At 42.2% G+C, this 21,851-nt stretch overlaps 1 pseudogene; it reads left to right on the forward strand.

Annotated features, from left to right (window-relative positions):
• Positions 1–1,239: 1,239 nt before the first annotated feature.
• Positions 1,240–21,395, forward strand: LOC126661256 (probable leucine-rich repeat receptor-like serine/threonine-protein kinase At3g14840; annotated as a pseudogene).
• The last annotated feature ends 456 nt before the right edge of the window (positions 21,396–21,851 follow it).

Consider the following 21,851-nt stretch of genomic DNA (forward strand, 5'->3'; position numbering starts at 1 on the left):
TGTTAAAACACTCAAAATCTTTGAAACCCATCCCACCATCACACTTAGGCTTAGTTAACACACTCCACTTAGCCCAATGAATCTTCCTCACATTCTCCTTGCTTCCCCACCAAAATTTGTTACACAGGTTCTCTATTTTTTTGATCGGGGCTTTAGGAAATCTGAAGTTGCTCATGTAGTATGTTGGAATAGACTGAATAACTGCTTTAAGCATGACTTCCTTACCCCCTGCTGAGAACAGACTCTCCTTCCACCCTCTAAGTTTATTCCAGATCCTAGCTTTAATGGAACTAAAGCTCTCCCCTTTCCTTCTCCCCACTGCAGAGGGAAGACCAAGATATTTTTCATGACAACTGACGAAGGGCATCTGCATGAGTTGTTGAATAGAATTCTGAACATCTACCCCTGTTCCTCCCCCAAAGCTGATAGCAGATTTATCATAATTGATTACCTGCCCTGAGGCTTTGCCGTAGATCTCCAAGATATTTTTAATGATTCTACATTCTTGCAAATTAGTTAAACAATTAAAATAGTCAATCTAAAGTTTTTAATAAAATAAACTATTTCAAATTAACTATTATTTTAAATCTTATTTGATAATTTGACGAGTCACACTACGAGCCACGTGTGAAACACGTAAAGCGACACTAGTAATTAGATAAGCATATATATGCCATTTATAATCAAATTTAACAAACATATAAAATGTCTAATTTAAACTTTGAAATAAAATAATTAGAAATGGAATATATATCATTTCATAATTTTAATTTAATTTGTTTTTAATTGTGTAATTTGATTCATTTAAAATTAAATATAAATTAGACTAAATTTATATAAAAATTCAAAAGTGAAATTAATACTGATTCAATTCCAATAAAAATTAAAATGATTAATATTTATAAATTCTATATATTTAAAATATAAATTTAAAAATTTAGTTTTGTAATTATCATAAAATGATATGGCATAAATAAATGATAAAAATATACAAAATTCGTGATTAAATTGCAAAAAGATATAAAATAAATAGTAATTTATATATATTGTTTGTGGGAAGGCAAGTAGTTGAAGATTACGATTAAAATATTGTTTTAATTTTTGTAATTTTTAACTAAATTTTCTAATATGAATAAATAAATTTTACAAGAATAATTTATTCAAAAACAAAATATAAAAAATAAACATTAATTATAAAAATATGTAATCTAAAATGAATGAGAGATTTGAATGAAAATAGATGATAGAATAGGGCATGGGGAGTGTTGAATTTAAATGACTAAACTCTTCATGTCCATCTTCAAGGTACAGTGGGCATGCCTAGGGAACTTAAACTTTCTTGTTCGAGTACCTGCTCCTTGTAATTCATTCATCTTGTACCTGCTCCAAAATCTACCATCGTGAGAGGTAATGTTTCCTTTAATGGCTATGCAGCCTTCTTCTTCTTCATTCAATCAGCAGAGGTACATTTTTGTTTTGTTTTTGATAAAAATGCAGCAGAGGTTTTGTTAATTATGCATCCATGCATTATATATAAGTGACAGTTGTAGGAGTATATACTGATTAATTGAAGAAGATGGGAGGATTTTGCACCAACTTTTGCATGCTTATTATGCTTGTGCTGCTCATTTGCAGGATATCAGTTCCACAGGCTACACTTGCTGCGGATGAAGGTAACATTCTATGAGACTAGTTTAACAAATTTATATGAGAGTGAAATGAGTTTTGTTATGCAGTCCGTGAAATAGCTGGACAGCTGAGAAAAAATGACAGTGTTGACCCCTGCAGCAATCGCTCAAGCTGGAAGCCTGCAGATACGTCATTGTACAATAACACTTTGATATGCCATGTTCAGGAAATGTACACTTGCTTAACTCTTTGGTAATATATCTTCAGTTTGCGATTGAATAATGATATATTAGTTGTTTTTTCCTTCTTGCAAGATCTCTCAAAGGGCAAGATCTTGCTGGCGTGCTTCCACCAGCAATTGTGAAGCTACCTTATCTTCAAAAACTGTAAGTGCTTCATCCATTACAACAACAATTGTACCATATATCTCCACTTCAATTGAAATATCTTTCCATCTTTGCAGCGATCTGACTCGCAACTTCCTCAGCCTGCTGAATGGGCTTCTTCCAAGCTACAATATGTGTATTTAGTTTTCAACCAGATACAAATACTCACTTTTACCACTCACTGATATCTAATCCACTCAACTGCAGGTCTCTTTTGGCGAACCGCTTAACCGGAAATATCCCACGTTACTTGGGAGAAATGACTTCTCTTACTTACTTGTATTGCATGCTCTCTCCTTTCCTATCTTTAATTTCAATCTTAAAATGTCTTCAATGTGACCATCTTATGGAAATTGATTATTTGTTCAGGAGCCTTGAAAACAATTTCTTTTATGGATTTGTTCCCCATGAGCTTGGACACTTGGTTAATTTGGAGAATTTGTTAGTTTCTCTTTCCCTGCTTGTAAACTGGATTTGATTACCTCCTGAAAAATGTTTATTTAACATTGATCTTGTGTTTTTTTTAAGGACTCTTAGCGCCAACAACAATCTTACCGGACACTTGCCTCTTACTCTCTCGAAACTGACCAAATTAAAAGAGTTGTAAGCCCTTATAACATTTTTTAGTTTCTGTGTACAGATATCTTTTACTGCTACATAAGTTTTATTTTATTTTTGTGATGGTCATTTGCAGTAAGATTAGCAGCAACAACTTCAATGGAAAAATTCCCAGTTTTTTTCAAAGCTGGAAGAATCTTCAGATACTGTATACTCCATCTTCTAATATAAATTACTATTTAGTTCCTATCATGGAGGGGCATAATGAATGATGAATCATTTTTGAATGGCATGGAGCAGAGAGATTCAAGCTAGTGGCTTTGAAGGGCCTATTCCTTCTACAATCTTTGCTTTAAACAACTTAACTGAAGTGTGAGTTAACTACTCTACTCTTGAAGACTTATGTTATTGAAAATTTGAAAAGAATTGCAATTCTGTTAATAATGTCAGTGTCTAAATCATGCAGAAGGATTAGTGACTTGTATGGGGAAGGTTCAACATTTCCAAAATTAGACAACTTGACAAAACTTCAAAGGCTGTAAGTCATTATTAACATTTGTGGGTGCTTCAACTTCAGAATTTTCTCAACACAAGTAACTTAGTTTCTACCAAAATTTATGTTGCAGGATGTTGAGGAACTGTAATATATCTGGATTTATCGGACCTCTAGATGCAATCCAGGATCTGAAAATTTTGTAATCCAATGCATCCTTACTTTACAATTCATTAGTTCCATTACTTCCACACGTGACATGGTAGTTGGAGTCTTGAGATAGATGGAGCTCTGCACCCTTTCGATTCCAGTTTACTAATTATTTTCACGTGGACAGATTTTAATTCAAGCTTTCAGCTAGCATGATTAAAAAGTGTTTTTGCCATGCAGAGATCTCAGTTTCAACAGGTTGGAAATTAATTCAACAGATCTTGAAGTTCTTGCTCATGCAAGATTGGACTATTTGTAAGTATTCTAGCATCTCAAAGACAAGCAGAGCATAATTTTTTTCTACTATGATTTTCTTCTTTTCCTTGTTTACTCATTTGCCTCGTGAATAGGTACCTGACAAGCAACTTACTCTTTGGACCCATTCCGGACTGGCTCAAGGATGCTGATACTCGTGTGTATGTTCTTGCATTTTGTCTGTTTCAACCTAGGAAAAATTCTACTATTATGATTCTTCAATACATTTGTTCTTTTGTTATGCATCATGCATCATCGAGAAATCTAAGCTTGCAAACCTATCCGTGAGTGAATTTCTGTTTTGCAGGAAGGCTCGCCTCTTTAAATCATCTCATTTTACTAACGCTTACACCATGCTTCTTACCTTAAACTGCTAAAAAAATATGGAGATGTTCCTACATTGTTGTCATTTCTTAGCTCTTTTAATCAGTAAACCGACAAGCAATTGGCTTGGTGGTTCCAGTAACTCATAATCATAGTTGTTAAAGCGCTAGGCGCACCTAAAGCGCAAAGGGCCTCAAATAGCCCGAGGCGCTAGGCGCAAAAAAAGCGCACGCCCGAGTGAATCTAGGCGCATATACGTAAAAAAGTTAAATACCTATTATAGATATATAAAAGCTTGCTCAGATGACATGATTCTTTGTCCATGACCTTGATTCTTATTTTAATGTGATAAAAAACAAGATCATCGATCAAGATAGAGGAGTCTTGAGCATAATAGTTTTTAAGTGCAATATTTTCATATTTGTAAGGCTTCTGTTTTCATTAATTGTTTTATTTATATTTGATTTTTTAAAAGCTCAAAGTCCAAAGCCCAAAACTTTAACAAATACAAAAAAATAGGGTTTCCAACAATGTCTCTTGCCTGGAAAAAGCGCACTTCATGCCTTAAGCGCACCCGAAGCGCACCCAGGCGCACCACCCTCGCCTAGCGCTTTTCTAGCGCCTAGGCACGCCTGAGGCGCGCTTTTGATAACTATGCTCATAATAGTACTCAAGTACAAGTCATTCTCTGGAATCAGATCCCCCCAAGCTATCGAATGTCTAATGGCTGATAAATTGTTTCCGTTTATGTTGTTGTAGTAAGAGTAAAAAGTGAAAAGTAAAAATACTTAACCGCTCCAGAAAGTTATGGCTAGGTTTGGGATAAAGTCCGATAAATAACTGTCGGATGAAATATGTAACTCTAACAAGTTCTTTTTTTACCTCTTCTTCTTACCAAAAGGAGGTTAAAGATCTTGTGCACTGCAGCTTTATCTGAACATGATGAAGTAGTTGCCAGTTGCATAATTATGAACAAAGGATCACTTTACCCCCCGAACTTGGCACAAAGTATCAAAAACGTCCAAATTGAGAAAACCGGATCACTTTTACCCTGAACTTGGCAAAACCGGTTCAAAAACCCCCTTTATGCTGACGTGGCACTTAATTGGAGAGTGAGATTTATAAAATCATAATTAACTCTAATTAATCACAATTAAAAACTAATTAATTCTATTTAAATTTTCAGGGATCTTTTTGAACTTTTTCAAAAAAGTTTGAATTTTTCTTTTCTTTTCTTTAACAGGTTGGCCGGAAAAATTTCCGGCCAACCTGTTGAAGAAAAACAGACCCGCCGGTGGAACAGACCCACCGGCGGGTCTGTTTCATTAGCCATCTGGGTTCGCCGGCGAACCCAGATGCGTTTTGCATCTGGGTTCGCCGGCGAACCCAGATGAGTTTTCATCTGGGTTCGCCGGCGAACCCAGATGAGTTTTCATCTGGGTTCGCCGGCGAACCCAGATGAGTTTTCATCTGGGTTCGCCAGATCGGCGAACCCAGATGCAAAACGCATCTGGGTTCGCCGAACCCAGATGCAAAACGCATCTGGGTTCGCCTCAGGCGAACCCAGATGAGTTTTCATCTGGGTTCCGACGAACCCAGATGACGGATGATGGGTTTGCCTGAGGCAAACCCATCGAGGAGGAGCTGCTGCTCCTCACCGGAGCAGCAGCTCCTTAAAAAAAAAAATTAATTTTTTTATTAAAAATAATAAAATATATATTTAAAAAAATTTAATTATTTTTGTAAAATATATAAAATGGTCCTCTTTATTTTTAACTAATATCAATTCGATTTGTAAAGTTTTAAAATAAAAAAGATTCATTTGTTTTTTTTTAATATTTAGGTATTAATTTAAAATGAATTAATAAAAATTAGGATCTTTTGAAACCTTTTGCCATTAAAAACCATCTAGAAAAATAAAACCACTATCAAAAACCAGAGAGTGATTCTCACTCTCTTAGGTGAGAGTGGGGAGGGGTGTTTTTGTACCAAATTTGACAAGTTCAGGGTAAAAGTGATCCTGTTTTGCTAATTTGGACGTTTTTGATACTTTGTGCCAAGTTCGGGGGGTAAAGTGATCCTTTGTTCGCATAATTATTATCTATTTTGCATTAATAAAACTAGTAACATTTGGACTACATCATGTTGAAAGGTGTTTGATGTTTTTGTGCAGTGAAATAGACCTTTCCTACAATGATTTTACTGAAAGCTCATTGCCACCTACATGCCGAGATACGCTGTAAGAACAAAAAAATCTCATTTAATTACCTTCACTTAAGTTTGAAGATCTTATTTTTAGTTTCTGCATTTGAACCTTACCTTTTGCTTGATCCGTCAGAAATTTGTTCAAAAGCACTTCCGGAGTGAATGAATCGTAAGTCGCCGCTTCACTGAGCTGTTATGTTAAAAGTTAGTTTCCTTTGCTTCTTCTCATCTTCAATAACATCAGCTGATAAAATTTTCTTCTACCACTTCTTTTCAGAAAACCTATCGGGTGTCTAAACAACTTGGCTTGTTCAAAAGGTAGTTATACTTTGCATAAGAATACATGATACATGCTTTGATTAACTGTGAGGACAAACGGACCTGTTGAGGAAAACAATCATGCTTTTTTCATAATTTTGTTCATGTAGCTGCTTATGTTATGTTTTATAATGTATGCTAGTATTAATGTTGCAATCTATTTATAGACAGGTATTCGGTGCATATAAATTGCGGTGGAGGAGGAACAGTCATTGGAAGCATCAGCTATGATGCAGATGAAGAATCAGGAGGTCCAGCAAAATATATTCACAACAAGGAGACTTGGGAAATTAGTACCACAGGACATTTCTGGGGAAAAAAAAGATCCGATAAAGACTATATAGCAAAAACTTTATCCACCCTTAGGATGAGCAATTCTCAGTTGTACACAAGTGCACGTGCATCTCCTCTATCCCTTACGTACTATGTGCGTTGTTTAGGAAATGGGAATTACACTGTGAAGCTTCATTTCGCAGAGATAATAATCAGGGATAATAGCTCATTCTACAGTCTTGGAAGACGGATTTTTGACGTCTATATCCAGGTAACTAGTTTTGTTTTATGTGGTTTATATCTTTTAAAGAAGACGGTTTGATTGAATTTGCGTGCTGTAGGAGAAACGTGTGTTGAAAGATTTCAATATAGTGAATGAAGCACGAGGGGTAGATAAGGTGGTCATCAAGGATTTTAAAGCATCGGTGAAGGATGGAACTATAGAGATTCGTTTTCAATGGACCGGGAAAGGAACAACCGCTGTTCCTAGCAGAGGAACCTACGGTCCTATCATATCTGCGATTGATGTGGAATCTGGCAAGTTGTTAGAATCTCTTCTATTTGAGCATTAATGTTATTGTAGAATGACAAGTTTAACGTAGACTTACTTGCAATGCAACCTGACGTTTGTCTTTTTCTAATTTTCCGTAGACTTCAAACCTCCTGAATCTGGTAGAGGCATCTGGAAGAAATTGATTGTGGCTGGAGCTGTAGTTTTGCCAGTGTTTCTCATTCTTATTACCGTGTGCATTATTTGGTGGAAAGCTCACAAAAGGGATGTAAAAGATCAAGGTACCACCTAATGTAATCTAAATGAATGAATGCGAAACTTCATTTGCGATCAGATATCATGAGAAGAGATTAATTCAGGACATTTAATTGCCTTATATATTTATCTTGAAAATAGATGATATTTCTTGATTATCTGCTTATTTTAAAAGCAAGAATTGAATAGTCTTCCAAATCCTCTTTTTTTTTATGGCAAAACAAAATGCATGAATAAAAACCACTATAACCTGTTAAAACTGTAAGTTTTTTGCCATTTCATTTTCGCCTTCAGGTAACTTCAAAAAACACGTCGAGAAGCATTAGTAGCAACGTAAAGTATATTCATCATCTCCATTTTGTTTACTGTTTCTTTTGATTATATTGCCAGGAAAATAATTGAGTAGTGAGCAAGTTTAGTGTTTTACTATGCAAAGTTTAGATATTTCAATGCAAATTGACTTTCTCAACTTCCTAAAGTTTTTTCTATTGAATCCTTATCATTGTTACTTCAACAGAACTACTGGGTTTAGACTCGCAAATTGGTGTTTTCACCTTCAAACAAATTCAAACTGCCACAAACAACTTTGATCCAGCAAACAAGATTGGACAAGGTGGTTTTGGAGCAGTGTACAAGGTATAGTTCCATTTTATTTTTTCTAAAGAACTGAGAGTACCATTTTTATTCTCTTTTTGTTATTTTCTATGCAAGTAAAGGGTCAGTTGGAACTACACTGTTTACATTTTGTTCTTGCTGCAGGGAACTCTATCAGATGGCACTATTGTTGCCGTAAAGCAACTCTCTTCGAGGTCAAAGCAGGGAAATCGAGAATTTTTGAATGAAGTAGGCATGATTTCTGCTTTGCAGCACCCAAATGTTGTTAGATTGTATGGATGTTGTGTTGAAAAGAATCAATTGTTGTTGGTTTACGAGTACATGGAAAACAATAGCCTAGAAGTTAATTTGTTTGGTAAGCTTATACTGCTCACTTCTCTAATTTCGTACCTATACAACTTGATCGAGAAACTAAATCGGTTACTTGTAAATGTTGGTTTCAGAGGAGGAAAACAAGTTGAAATTGGACTGGCCAATGAGGGAAAGGATTTGTATTGGCATAGCAAAAGGTCTTGCTTTCCTCCATGAGGAATCTGCAATAAAAATTGTTCATAGAGACATTAAAGCTGCAAATATTCTGCTTGATAAGGATTTGAATCCTAAGATCTCCGATTTCGGTTTGGCCAAGCTTGATGAAGAGGACAACACTCACATAAGCACCAGAGTTGCCGGAACCATGTGAGTGATCGTTTCTTTTCAAACTTTTCCATTTTCATATTGTTTACACCGGCCCAAATAATTATTGGATAGGAGCTTCATGTGGGCTTACAAGGGATTCGGGCCCAACGAAAAGTCTTTTACTTATTGCTTTTTCTGTTTTATAGGAATTTGTAACTCATTAGGAGTATTTTATCTTTTAGAATTTTAGTCCTAGTTGAATTAGGAGTCTTAGTTATAAGGAGCTATAAATAGCTCAGAGCTTCATTATTTTTGTATCAACAAATCAATCAATCAAAAACCAAGCCCAGTGCTTTTTATCCCGCAATCTCCGGATTGTTTTAATTTAGGAGTAGTTTTCGGTATTAATCTCGCCTGAGTCCGTGACTCCCAGATTATTATCTTTAGATCACGTGGTTAAGTGTCTTTAACCAAACAAGCCCTGTGAATATCTGCATAGGTTCGTTAAAGTATCAAACCTCAAACCGATCCCGATTATAAATTCAAAGATTCGAGTCCGGAATATTTCCAGGCGAACATCTTTTGGCGACTCCACTGGGGACACAGTTTATGGTTAGCACAAAAACGGACTTTAAAGACGATTCCAGGCACGCTCGGTCTATACGCCGACAACAACGGAAGGAAGGTGACATAGTAGACGAATCAGATTCGGATAGAGCAGAAGCCATGGCCAAGGACAAACAGGTGAACCAATCAAGCAAGGCGCCGAATACAACGGACGCCGAGGGGAACCTACCTAAGGACAAGGTCGACGACGCGACCGATGACATGATAGACTACTCACGCCAGCTTCCTCCCTCTCGCCCTTCTTTATCACAGGCCGACTTCTCGGCCATGAGGGGCGAAATAGCGCAAGAGAACAAGCAAATGTTCGACGGTGCTATGCATCAGATGTCCGAAGTGATGAGGAACATCATGGCCGACCAAACGTCGGTCCAGAGGCAGATCCAAGGGAACTTAGATGGCCTCAACAAGGCAATGGAGAACCTAGGGCGATTATTCTCTGGGCAATCCGCGGCCGATCAAGGGTACAGAAGGGCCGAACAGAACCAGACACCGAGCCGTTTTGGTCAACCAGGTGGTTCGGCCGAACAACAACCCAACAAGATGGGGTATACATATGGTTCCGTTAAGCTCTTAACAAGGAACGAGGCCGAGTTCTCAGGAAGGGCCGATCATCCGGGAGCAAGCTCGTCCAACCCACAAGGCGAGGCTAGACCACAAGGGGAAGCTACTGGAGCCAACACCCAGGAGCCCAACACGGGCGAACGATTGTACTCCGAGAGAGGCGATCCAAGTATATACAATCAAGGGCAACTCGTGGACATGCTAGAAAGGCTCGGGGTGGACCTTCGACCTATGCCTCGACCATCGTACATGAAACCGTATCCAGACTGGATCGACAAGTTATATCCTTTCCCAAGGGGGTATAAAGTGCCAGAGTTCAGCTTGTTTTCGGGCGAGGAGAAGGGCCAATCGACGGTTGAACATGTCGCCCGGTTTTCAGCCCAATGCGGCGAAGCAGCCGCTCACGATTTCTGGAAGCTCCGGCTTTTCGCCAGCTCTTTGACGAAAATGGCGTTCACGTGGTACTCTAGATTGTCGCCCAATTCGGTGGACACATGGAAGGATCTCGAAATCCTCTTCCATGAAGAGTTTTACAGAGCACCACCTGATGTCACCCTAGCTGACCTCGCCCGAATCTCACAGCTACCGAGTGAGTCGGCAGAGAAGTATATTGGCCGATTTAGAAATCTCAGGACTAGGTGCTCCACTAAAATGTCAGAGGCCGATTGCGTACCTATGGTGGTAAGAGGGATGAGTTTCGCCATGAGGGAACACTTTGAGGGCCACAGGTTTCGTGACTTGTTCGAGCTAACGAACAGGGTGACGAGCTACGAAAGACTCCTCCAGGAAAAAGAACAGAGGAGAGGCGCATCTAAAGGGACCTATTACAAAGACCAGCTTGACGTGGCCTTGGTGTCCGATAACGAGGATAGTGGTTCCGAGGATGAAGTCAACATGACCGAATTTTTAGGAACGAAACCCCTGGAATGTTCGGCCTTGCGAAAGCCTGGCTTTGTTAAAAGGAATAAGACCGCGGTGGTACAAAAAGAGTATTCATTCGACTTGACTAAGGCCGACGACATATTCGATGCCCTGTTGAAGGATGGGCAGATTGCCCTAAGCGAAGGTCATACGATTCCACCGTCGGAAGAGCTAGTCGGAAAGGATTACTGCAAGTACCATAATTCCTGGAGGCACAGTACGAACAACTGCGTAAACTTCAGAAATGTGGTTCAGAAGGCGATTAACGAAGGGAAACTTTTGTTCCCAACAAAGAAAGAGGCCGATGCCAAATACGTGTCTATTAACACAGTTCGGCCTCACTTTGATAGCTACCTGGAGCAAGGGCAGATACGGAGCAAGTGGAATCCAAGAAGACCCAAGCCGAGAGTAGAGACCGATGGTTCTAAGTGGCGAGGAGAAAAAAGGCAACCTCAACAACAGAAGAGGAAGCGGTATAACTCGCCTACTGCAGATATGACGTGCCCATCATGCAGTACGTGTTTTAAAGTCAAGGGAAGCGATAACACGAGGAAGCATCCCAAAACCTTTAAACCAAAATCGCCCACAGAACAGTGGCAGAGGCATGAGCCACAAAGGAGGCCTGCCACTAATGTATTCAAGAGGATATTTCGGCCAACGGAGGAGACCCCTCGTATGACGAAAACCCAGAAGAGGCGAATGCAAAGACTGCGACAGGAGTCACGGGCGAATCACGGGGCAGATTCGGCTCCCAGGGAGCAGCACGGGAGTAGGCCAATAACCGAGAGACTGGGGGCAAGGAACCAGGCCGACGCGGACACCAAATCGCCTGATAGGCGAAATGCCAAGGTAAGGAAGGTATGGATACCGAAGATCGAAAAACAAGCGGCCGATGTATCTGCTGCGGCAGTAGTTCACAAGGATGATGAAAATTCCAACGGCCGATCGTCCTACAAGGACGTACTGGTATCGCACCACGATGGCCAGCTTAAAGCAAGATTGCCCAGAGACCGCGAGGTCGTCGTTTCGCACAAGAAAGGCATGTTGAAAGCCTGGGTCCCGGTGGTAAGGGACGAATACGGAGTGAAAGTGGTTACGCTTCCCAACTCATACAAAAGTAAACCAGGACAGAAGGCAACGTTGGAAGGCGATGTAATCGTACCAGAAGGAGATAGCGCCGATAATACCGCGGTAGTATCCCTCAGTAAACCTCCAACAAGGATGACCAGACATATTCGGCCGCTATACATCAAGGCCGATCTAAACGGGGTGTCGATTAACAGAGTCCTCATCGATAACGGGGCTGGCGTCAACATACTACCGGCGAAAATGCTCAAAAAATTGGGCATAACGCGGGATCAGCTTGACCCGACCGACGTTTACATGACTGACTTCGCGGGGGGCGAGACGCCGGCTGAGGGGTACATTACCCTCAGAATTAAGGTAGGGCGAGTAGAAACCGAAGAAGGGTTTTTCGTGGTCAACGCCCGGAGCAATTACAACATTTTGCTCGGCCGCGATTGGATACACTCCAACATGTGTATACCCTCAACTATGCATCAGATGCTCTTCATATGGCGAGATGACGGCGAAGCCGAAGTTGTACAGGGTGACCCCAACCCCTTCGGCGAGGACCATAACGTACTCGAAGCACGTTTGTACGATGAAGAGGTGCGCAACATACAATCCCTTAGTTCGAAAGGAGAAACGAGCGTTCCTCGCTTGCTTGTTAACTCGGATCGGCCGGTATCAGTGACCCTCGGGGGCAAAGGCCGATCCACCATCCTCAAAGATTCAAAATGATAGCACGACATAAAGAATTAAGGGAGAAGATTAGACAGTTAACCTCGCTGTATGATATTGATTCGGCCGAATGCATCTATGAGGACCAGGAGCAGGACCCAACAGGATCGCTGCGGATCGGGGACATACGATTGGCAACCGGGAAGTTAGAAGATGATCCCGCCCAAGTACAGGACGATCTCCTCGAAATCAATCTGGGGACAGATGAATCGCCCAAACCCATATACATCAACGCAGGACTGGACGAAGGATTCAGAGAGCAACTGATCGCCTTACTCATTGAGTTCCGCGATTGTTTTGCCTGGTCGTACGAAGAAATGCCGGGCCTTGATCCTGACATTGCCGAACATAAGCTTCCATTAAAGAGCGGATTTCGGCCATTTCGGCAACCTCCCCGGCGAATGTCCAGGGAAGTGGATACTCTCATACAAGATGAGATTAAGCGGCTGGAAGATGCCAAGTTTATTCGGGAAGCCCAATACACCGAATGGCTCTCTAACATCGTACCAGTAATGAAGAAAAACGGGAAGCTACGAGTATGCGTTGATTTTCGAAACCTAAACCTGGCCACGCCCAAGGACGAATACCCGATGCCGGTGGCCGATATGCTGATTGACAGGGCAGCCGGACACACAATACTCAGTTTCCTCGACGCTCACTCTGGGTACAACCAAGTTCCAATCAGCAAAGAGGACATCTCCAAAACGGCTTTTAGATGCCCCGGGCCGATCGGGGCGTACGAGTGGGTCGTGATGCCCTTTGGCTTGAAAAACGCAGGGGCAACATATCAGAGGGCGATGAACAAGATGTTCAGAGGCCTTGAATGCCTTGAGGTCTACATCGACGACGTCGTAATCAAATCAAACACCGGCGAAGTTCATTTGGCCGATCTCCGGAAAGGTTTCGAGCGTATACGACGTAATGGGTTAAAAATGAATCCTCTAAAATGCGCGTTCGGCGTGTCGGCTGGAAACTTCTTGGGTTTCTTGGTTCACCAGCGGGGAGTAGAAATAGATAAGAACAAAGCCAAGGCGATTATCAATGCTGAACCACCCAAAACCAAGAAGCAGCTCCAGAGGCTCATCGGTCAAATCAATTTTTTAAGAAGATTCATAGCAAACACAGCAGGCCGACTTCGCAGCTGGAGTGTTTTGCTGAGGGGAAGAGAGACCGATGAATGGATATGGACGGACGAGCAACAGAGGGTGTTTGACGATTTGAAAGGATACTTGGCGAAACCTCCGGTAATGACCCCTCCAAAGCCGAATAAGCCGTTGTTGCTATACCTATCGGCTGCACACGAATCCCTAGGATGTATGCTCGCCCAAGAGGACGATGGGGTCGAGAGAGCAGTCTACTACTTAAGCCGAGGATTGACGGACACAGAGATTCGCTATACCGACATAGAGAAAATGTGTCTATGCTTGTACTTCACATGCTGCAAGCTGCGATACTATATGTTGCCGGTCGTAGTGTATGTATTATCCCAGACCGACATCATTAAGTATATCTTATCAAAGCCATACCTGAGAAATCGGATTGGAAAATGGGCGATTGCAATGTCCGAATTCACATTGGTGTACGTTCCTCAAAGAGCAGTAAAAGGACAAGTATTGGCAGACTTCTTGGCCGATCACCCTGGTATTACCCTCAAGGAAGAGACACCTGGTCAAGTAGACATCACGTCCTTCGACATCGCCGTGTGGGAAATGTGGTTCGACGGATCCAGGACAAGCCAGGGGGCAGGCGCGGGAGTACACATCGTCACACCCTTGGGGGCATCCTACCAGCTATCATTCAGACTCCAGTTCGAATGCACCAACAATCAAGCAGAATATGAGGCCCTCATATTCGGTTTTGAGATTTTGGCCGAGCTAGGGGCACGGGCGATCAGTGTAAAAGGAGATTCTTTACTAGTCATTAAACAAGTAACAGGAGAATTTAAATGCGAGTCCGAGCTATTGGTGAGGTATTGCAACAAGGCGAAACACCTGATCGAAGGATTCCAAGACACGAGAATAGAATACACAGAGAGGGCCGACAACGGCGTTGCAAACGACCTAGCTCAGCACGGTAGCGGTTACAAGGTAAACCGAGAATTCGACGCCATAGAGAGGGAAACACCGAACCTCCACACCGGGGCCATCACGATCGACGAAAGACAGTTCTCGGTTTACCAGCTGGACGTCACCCAAGATTGGAGGGACGAGCTCCTGAAGTGGTTCGAAAAACCAGACGCCACAAATAGGAGGTTGAGGACTTTAGCCCTTAATTACGTGGTCTTAGCCGGCGAGTTATATAAGAAGGGCTTTGAAGGGCTACTATTCAGATGCATCGGTCCGAAAGAGGCGATGCTTGCCATGGCCGAAGTACACGAAGGTATAGCAGGCGCCCACCAGGCGGGCCCCAGAATGAGGTGGCTCATCCATAAATACGGCTTTTATTGGCCGAAAATGGAACAAGATTGCATAAGATATGCCAAAGGATGCGAAGCCTGTCAGAAATTCGGCCCAATACAACACGTCCCGGCCGAAGATCTGCACTCCATCATCAAGCCTTGGCCATTCAGAGGATGGGCGGTCGACCTGATAGGGAAAGTATACCCCGGCTCGTCTGACGGTCATACTTTTGTGATTATCGCCACTTGTTACTTCACCAAGTGGGTCGAGGCTAAACCTTTGAAGTCGCCGACACAAGAAGCGGTGATCAAGTTCTTCAAAGAATACATCGTCCACCGACATGGCTTGCCCGAGTCTATAACCACAGATCAAGGGACGATGTTCACAGGAAGCGATATAAGTTGGTGGGCTTCCCAAATGAAGATAAAGATGTTACACTCAACACCGTACTACGCCCAGGCCAACGGACAGGCCGAAGCCACGAACAAAGCCATCAAGCTCATAGTTCAAAAGATGATTGAAGAAAACCCAAGGCAATGGCATGTGTTTCTATCAGAAGCTGTTTGGGCGAATAGAACCAGTCAGAAGTCGGCTACTGGAACCTCGCCTTTTAGACTGGTCTATGGTTACGATGCGATGTTGCCAATGGAGCTAACCGTCACGTCTACTCGCCGCAGATACCAATGCGAATTGTCCAAAGAAGATTACTTCGACAAGATGGTAATAGATTCTCTAGACCTGGACGAAGAACGTTTAACGGCGTTAGACCACTTAGAAGCACAGAAAAGAAGGGTCGAGAGAGCTTACAACAAGCGGGTAAAACGGAAAGCTTTTACCATAGGCGATATAGTATGGAAAGCAATCTTGCCTATCGGCCACAAAGACACTCGGCTTGGCAAATGGAGCCCGAACTGGGAAGGTCCCTTTATCGTGGTCAACAAGTTAACAGGCGGTGCTTATCTGTTGGCAGATGTTGATGGGGAAGAACACGATAGGGCGATCAACGGTCAGTTCCTGAAAAAGTACGTTCCAAGCTGTTGGGAGGGCGTAGACCGTCGGTTATTCGGAGCCGACGAAGAGTAATGCTGTTGGTACTTTCCCGCCGAGTATCCTGAAATGTTACGGAATACACGGCGATTATGAGATAACGCCGATCGTTTGTTAATGCCCTTAAACGTTTTCGGCGTTTCACATTCGTTGAGTTTTTTTCAACGGGTTCTCCGTTTTTTCTCAACATGTTGTACTTTATCTTTTTTATAAATGAGCATTATTTCGTATCGGATCAATTACGGACCGATGATATAAAAATAATCAGACCTGAAAGCAATGCAAGGTGTAAATAACGAAAAATTTCGGCTCTCTGGCCGAATAAACATTAACGAAAAGTAATGCTCACTAATAAGATACGGCCCCAGGCCGATCAAAACATAGTGCGATTCAAAGTATTACAAAAGATGACAAATACGGACATTGTTTTGAACTTAAAAATGACTACAGAACTAAAAATGGCTAAAAATATCGCCAAGTTCACTACGAACAGTGTTAAAAGACTTCCGGGCTTCATCCACCTTTGGCTTCATCTTGACAAGGCTGTGTTTCAGCTCATTCCGGTTCTTCTTCACGCCGACCCCCTCAAGAAGGCTTTTATCCATGGCAGTTTCAAGTTCGCCGATGCCTTTCTCTTCAGCCTCCAGCTCGAGTTTCAGGGCTGAGATTTTGTCATTTAACTCCTTGGCGTGGTCCCTGCGAGCAGCCAGGGTCGAAACAGATGCTTTCACGGAAGCCTTGAGCGTTTCCAGCTTCTCCTTTGCTTCGGCCTCCTGAAGGATCAGTTGGTCATGATCCGTCTGGATCTGCGTCGCCTCATCATAAATCTTTTGAAATGCGGGTAGCGATGCAGACAGTCGGACCATGGCACTACGAGCTTTCTCGTCCAAAATCTCTGGAGGGGCATCGGCCAGGGCAGTCGCCGCTCTCTTAAGACGACCAAAGTCTTCAACAGATTTGAAGATGGCCACACCTTGGGCCTTCAAAGAGCCGACGACGTCTAGATGATCGCCCCACACCTCAGAAGGACCGCTGGCCACTTCGGCCTGTTGCTCTACCTCTGGTACGGGCATCTCTTCTTCCTCACTGTCAGAGTTGAGGAAGGCCGCCGCTTTTGCTGCCAGATCATCAGGCTTCGCCGAGACATCATCTGGTATCTGCCATGTTCGGCCGCAATAAAAAATTAGCTGATAGGGGCATCGTTAAGGCAATAATAAACAAAAATAAGATACCTTAGTCTTGGCAGCAAGGCGAGCCGGGAGGTTCACCAGGTCCGAACCAAGTGGCGAATGCAGAGTAGGAAGTGGAGAAAAGTTAAGCATCTGCGACACCGTCGGGGCAACTTCTGACGATGTTTTTTGGGAAGAGCGATTCCCCGTTAAGGAAATGCCTTCGTCGCCAGTACGATCGTCCCCCGTTTGGGTATCACCCCTTGAAGAGGAATGAGCGCTCCTGGAAGGGCGATTTATTTCAGGATCAGAAGGAGCGGGATCGAAAAGGCGAGATCCGGAGAGTTCAGCCCTCATTTTCTTAGCCTTGGGTTCTTTGGGCTCCTTCTTAGATGGTTTTTTACTTGCCGGACGCTTGCGCCGAGATTTCTTTGCTTCTGGCGGGTCTTCGCCATCTGTGTCGTAAACGTCCCCTTTCGCCCATTTCGGCACGCCAACTGGAAAACAGCAAGTTAGTATGAAATAAAGGAAAGTTTCAAAGACGAAATGATATCTTTGTTACCTGGTATTCTAGTGTAGCCATGTTTGACCAGTTCACTTATCGCCTCGACATCAGAGGGACATCTGATGCCAGTATAAGTGACCCCTTCGTTATTTATGATCGGTTTAGACTTTTTTACTCGTTTTTTAGGCAGTTTAATTGGATTAGGGGTGGACATGTTACATTTAGGAACTGGTGGACTCTTATATTTGAACTTTGGGCGAATATGGGCTAAGAAGAATTCGTAAGAATATGTTTTTTCATACTTATCTTTCCAAACTTTTTTCATCTTTTCGTTGAACTTAGTCCTAGCTATTCGTCTATGACGTTGCATCCTAAGGTTCATACCTGGCCGATCTAAAGGGTTGTATTTAAATTTGTAAAAACGTTCGAACCTAGAAATTTCAAAAAGATGGAATAGGTTACCTTCATATTTGGGACGTTTCGGTGCCTGCAAAAGAAACAGATCGGCATGAGTTGGGTTTCTTGATAAAGGAGGTAAAGAAAAATCATGAAGAGATAGGATTTCTTTTGGAGAGAGGTCGAAGCACGATTCTACAACTGAAGCCCACCAGCTATCAAATTCAGGGGTACACTTGGGTGAGGTGGAAGGGCGAGAGATTTCAGATATAGGGGGAAGGTATGCTCTATTAAGGCGAGTTATGAATTGTAAGTCAGCATAATTTTCTAAAGAAGGCCTGTAGGTCCCGCGATTATTGACGGAGATCAATAAAGGACAGGGAATTCCTTGGTTATATCCGAATTGCCGAGCCACATAGTTAGGGCAGTATGCCTCTATACTGCTGCGGTTATATTCCAGACCGGCGATCAAGTTCCTGCTCTTTAAAGAGCTACCCCAATATTGACCTCCAAGTCTCCGTTTAGGATCGGCCATAGCTTCTTCAGTGTCGTCACTATCCCAGCCGAGGTACAACCAAGAGGGAGGATACTTCAGAGTTAGGATGGGGCAAAAGAGCTCTGAGGTACGAACGGAGTTGGTGAACACTTCTAAAACGTCCAAAACGTGTGGGAGACGGGTGCCGGCAGCGATCAGTTGGTAGCCGCACAAATCGGCTTTAATGTGAGGGCCGATTTCGAAGAGTTCTAGAAAGTAAAGGGCGAGCCATAGTTGCAGGACCCACAGCGGACCACTGGGACACTGAAAAGTTCGTGTTTCGGCATGAGGGGCGATCTCATTTAGACTCCTATACAAGTGAGCCAGCATGAACTCGCCCAAATTACATTTTCGTCCTTCGGCCAGAGCTGCGGCGAGTGTGAAGCAGTCAGTTGTAACTCTGAAAGATGAAGTGCAGAGTACGAACTTCGCCACAAAGAAGGCCAGGAAGGCGATGTGCTCTTTGGCGTCTGGTTTGTAGTGTTCTTCGCCCATGAAAAGTTTGACGAAGGAACCATAACTCCGTTGGGCCTTTGATAGCTTGAAAGCGGGGATTTCGGCGTCCAAGTTGGGCGAGATCCGTTCGCCGATCACAGGGATGTTCAAGATGGCATCCAGGTCCAGGAGAGTGATGGTCATCATACCAAACTTGAAACAGAAGCAGTTGACAGCGGACGACCAGAAGAGGGAAGCCCCCATGATATAATGCTTCGCTATTGGTCTGCTCGCTTTACAGAGGCCGATCATGTCGTATATTCCAACATCTTTCCACAATTGGCCGAAGTGAGGTTTTAATCGGTTTACCCATTCTTGATAACCCTTGTGCTCTGTAGGCCAGTTTCTGAACATTGTGTTCACCCAAATGGAAGACTGGTGGGCGAGTGAGAATCGTGGTAGGACTTCTTCGTGAAAAGGGGTAGCAATTTCGCAGAGATGACTGGGCGAAACGAGTATTGGTCCGACACATTCTTTGTCGTTGTTAATTTTCACTATTACCTGAAGATCGGTGTTTGGAGCAGCGGCTTGGATTTCGTTCATCTTATCGGTCACTTGAGCGGCGATAGTGTCATTAGGAGCAGCCATTATAACTGCAGAATAGAATATCTCGGTTAGGCGAATGATCAAAAGGGGCGAATCAAAGATAAGAAAGGTTAGGACGAAAACTTACCAGAAGAGACTTGGTGAATTACTCGAGGTTGCTGAGGAGAGAGAAAGCTTGATAAATGCAGAGAGAGTAGGTAAGTGATGAAATGAAATGGTATTTTTGTTAAAAGGCCAAATCAGAGGAAGCCGAAGGGTCGTGGGACCAAAACGTGGCATCGTGGAGAACAGCTGGAGATGACGTGGCTTAAAGGGGGTACCGAAAGGTTTATAGATGCGCACCCCTTTAAATTTTTTCGAACGAATTGGGCCTCAGGGATGGGCCTGGAAGTGTCGAAGGAAGGAGTAAGTGAGGAACAAGCCCAAAAATAAATGTTTCAAGCTTGTTGGGGGCATTGTTTACACCGGCCCAAATAATTATTAGATAGGAGCTTCATGTGGGCTTACAAGGGATTCGGGCCCAACGAAAAGTCTTTTACTTATTGCTTTTTCTGTTTTATAGGAATTTGTAACTCATTAGGAGTATTTTATCTTTTAGAATTTTAGTCCTAGTTGAATTAGGAGTCTTAGTTATAAGGAGCTATAAATAGCTCAGAGCTTCATTATTTTTGTATCAACAAATCAATCAATCAAAAACCAAGCCCAGTGCTTTTTATCCCGCAATCTCCGGATTGTTTTAATTTAGGAGTAGTTTTCGGTATTAATCTCGCCTGAGTCCGTGACTCCCAGATTATTATCTTTAGATCACGTGGTTAAGTGTCTTTAACCAAACAAGCCCTGTGAATATCTGCATAGGTTCGTTAAAGTATCAAACCTCAAACCGATCCCGATTATAAATTCAAAGATTCAAGTCCGGAATATTTCCAGGCGAACACATATATTTTGTAAATCTATAGTTCCTTCGACTAATCATAACATGGTAAAGCAAAATGTAACTCGGTTATATTTTTGTTGTGCAGAGGATATATGGCACCCGAATATGCATTGTGGGGTCACTTAACGTACAAGGCAGATGTTTACAGCTTTGGCGTTGTTGCATTAGAAATTGTAGTTGGGAAAAGCAACATGAAGTATCGACCCGACGAAGATTTTGTTTGTCTCCTAGATTGGGTAACATTTCCGAATGCAACAAACATGAAATGTGAAAAGAGTTGAACATTTTTTTACATATTTGTTGGTTATTTTCTATGCAGGCTTTGGTTGTGCAACAGAGAGGAGACCTAGTGGAGCTAGTTGACCAAACACTGGGTTCCAACTTCAACAAGAAAGGAGCGGTTAGAATGATGAAAATAGCTTTGCTGTGCACGAATCCTTCGCCCTCGCTTAGGCCTACAATGTCGGAGGTAGTAAAAATGCTTGAAGGCGGAGCTCCTATTCCTGAATATGTAATGGGACCGAGCGTATATGGCGATGGGCTCGGGGCCTTACGAAACCAGTTCGATCATGACATAAATACTGATGAATTAAGGTCCAAGGCAAGCTCGAGTGAAATCACACCCTGTCAGGATTTCAACTAGGTTGAGGTCGGTTGCGCGAGTGAATTAAATTTTTATTTCAATTTGAGAATTTTGAGTGATTTTAATATTTGTTTGAATGTTTATTCTTGAATATTTATTTTGATATGAACAAACAATGCACAATATTATTAGGCCATAAATAAAACAGAGACAGCTTGAGGTAATGGACATGGATATACAGAGTTGATATTAGCAACCGGTGAAATTACAACAATAACTGCATCACCTTCTTGCATTTCAAGATTCAAAACACCAACTCAGGTAGCACTTGTTAAATGTGGAAATTTGGTGAGTATCTAGAATAGGGAATTTGAATGATGTTGAAAACTGACAATGTAATGAATCAAGCATTTTTTATTACGAACACGGTACCGCATATTTGATTATCCGATAAAATAATGAATTAAGCGTTTCTCATACTTTTCCTTGTTAGATGTTTGTTCAATTAAATTTCATTTAGATCTTTAAAAAAAATGTGCCGCTGCAGCAGCGATTGCGGCTATGACCTCGATTGAAGCATTATATCTGACCACTGATTTTAAAAGCTGCAGGAAACATTTGTAACCCATTTTCTTTTTCAGGCGAATGTAGTGAAAATATGTAGCAAGCAACCAATTCCA

This window comes from Mercurialis annua, linkage group LG8 (genome assembly GCF_937616625.2).
Source record: "Mercurialis annua linkage group LG8, ddMerAnnu1.2, whole genome shotgun sequence".
NCBI classification, from domain to species: domain Eukaryota; kingdom Viridiplantae; phylum Streptophyta; class Magnoliopsida; order Malpighiales; family Euphorbiaceae; genus Mercurialis; species Mercurialis annua.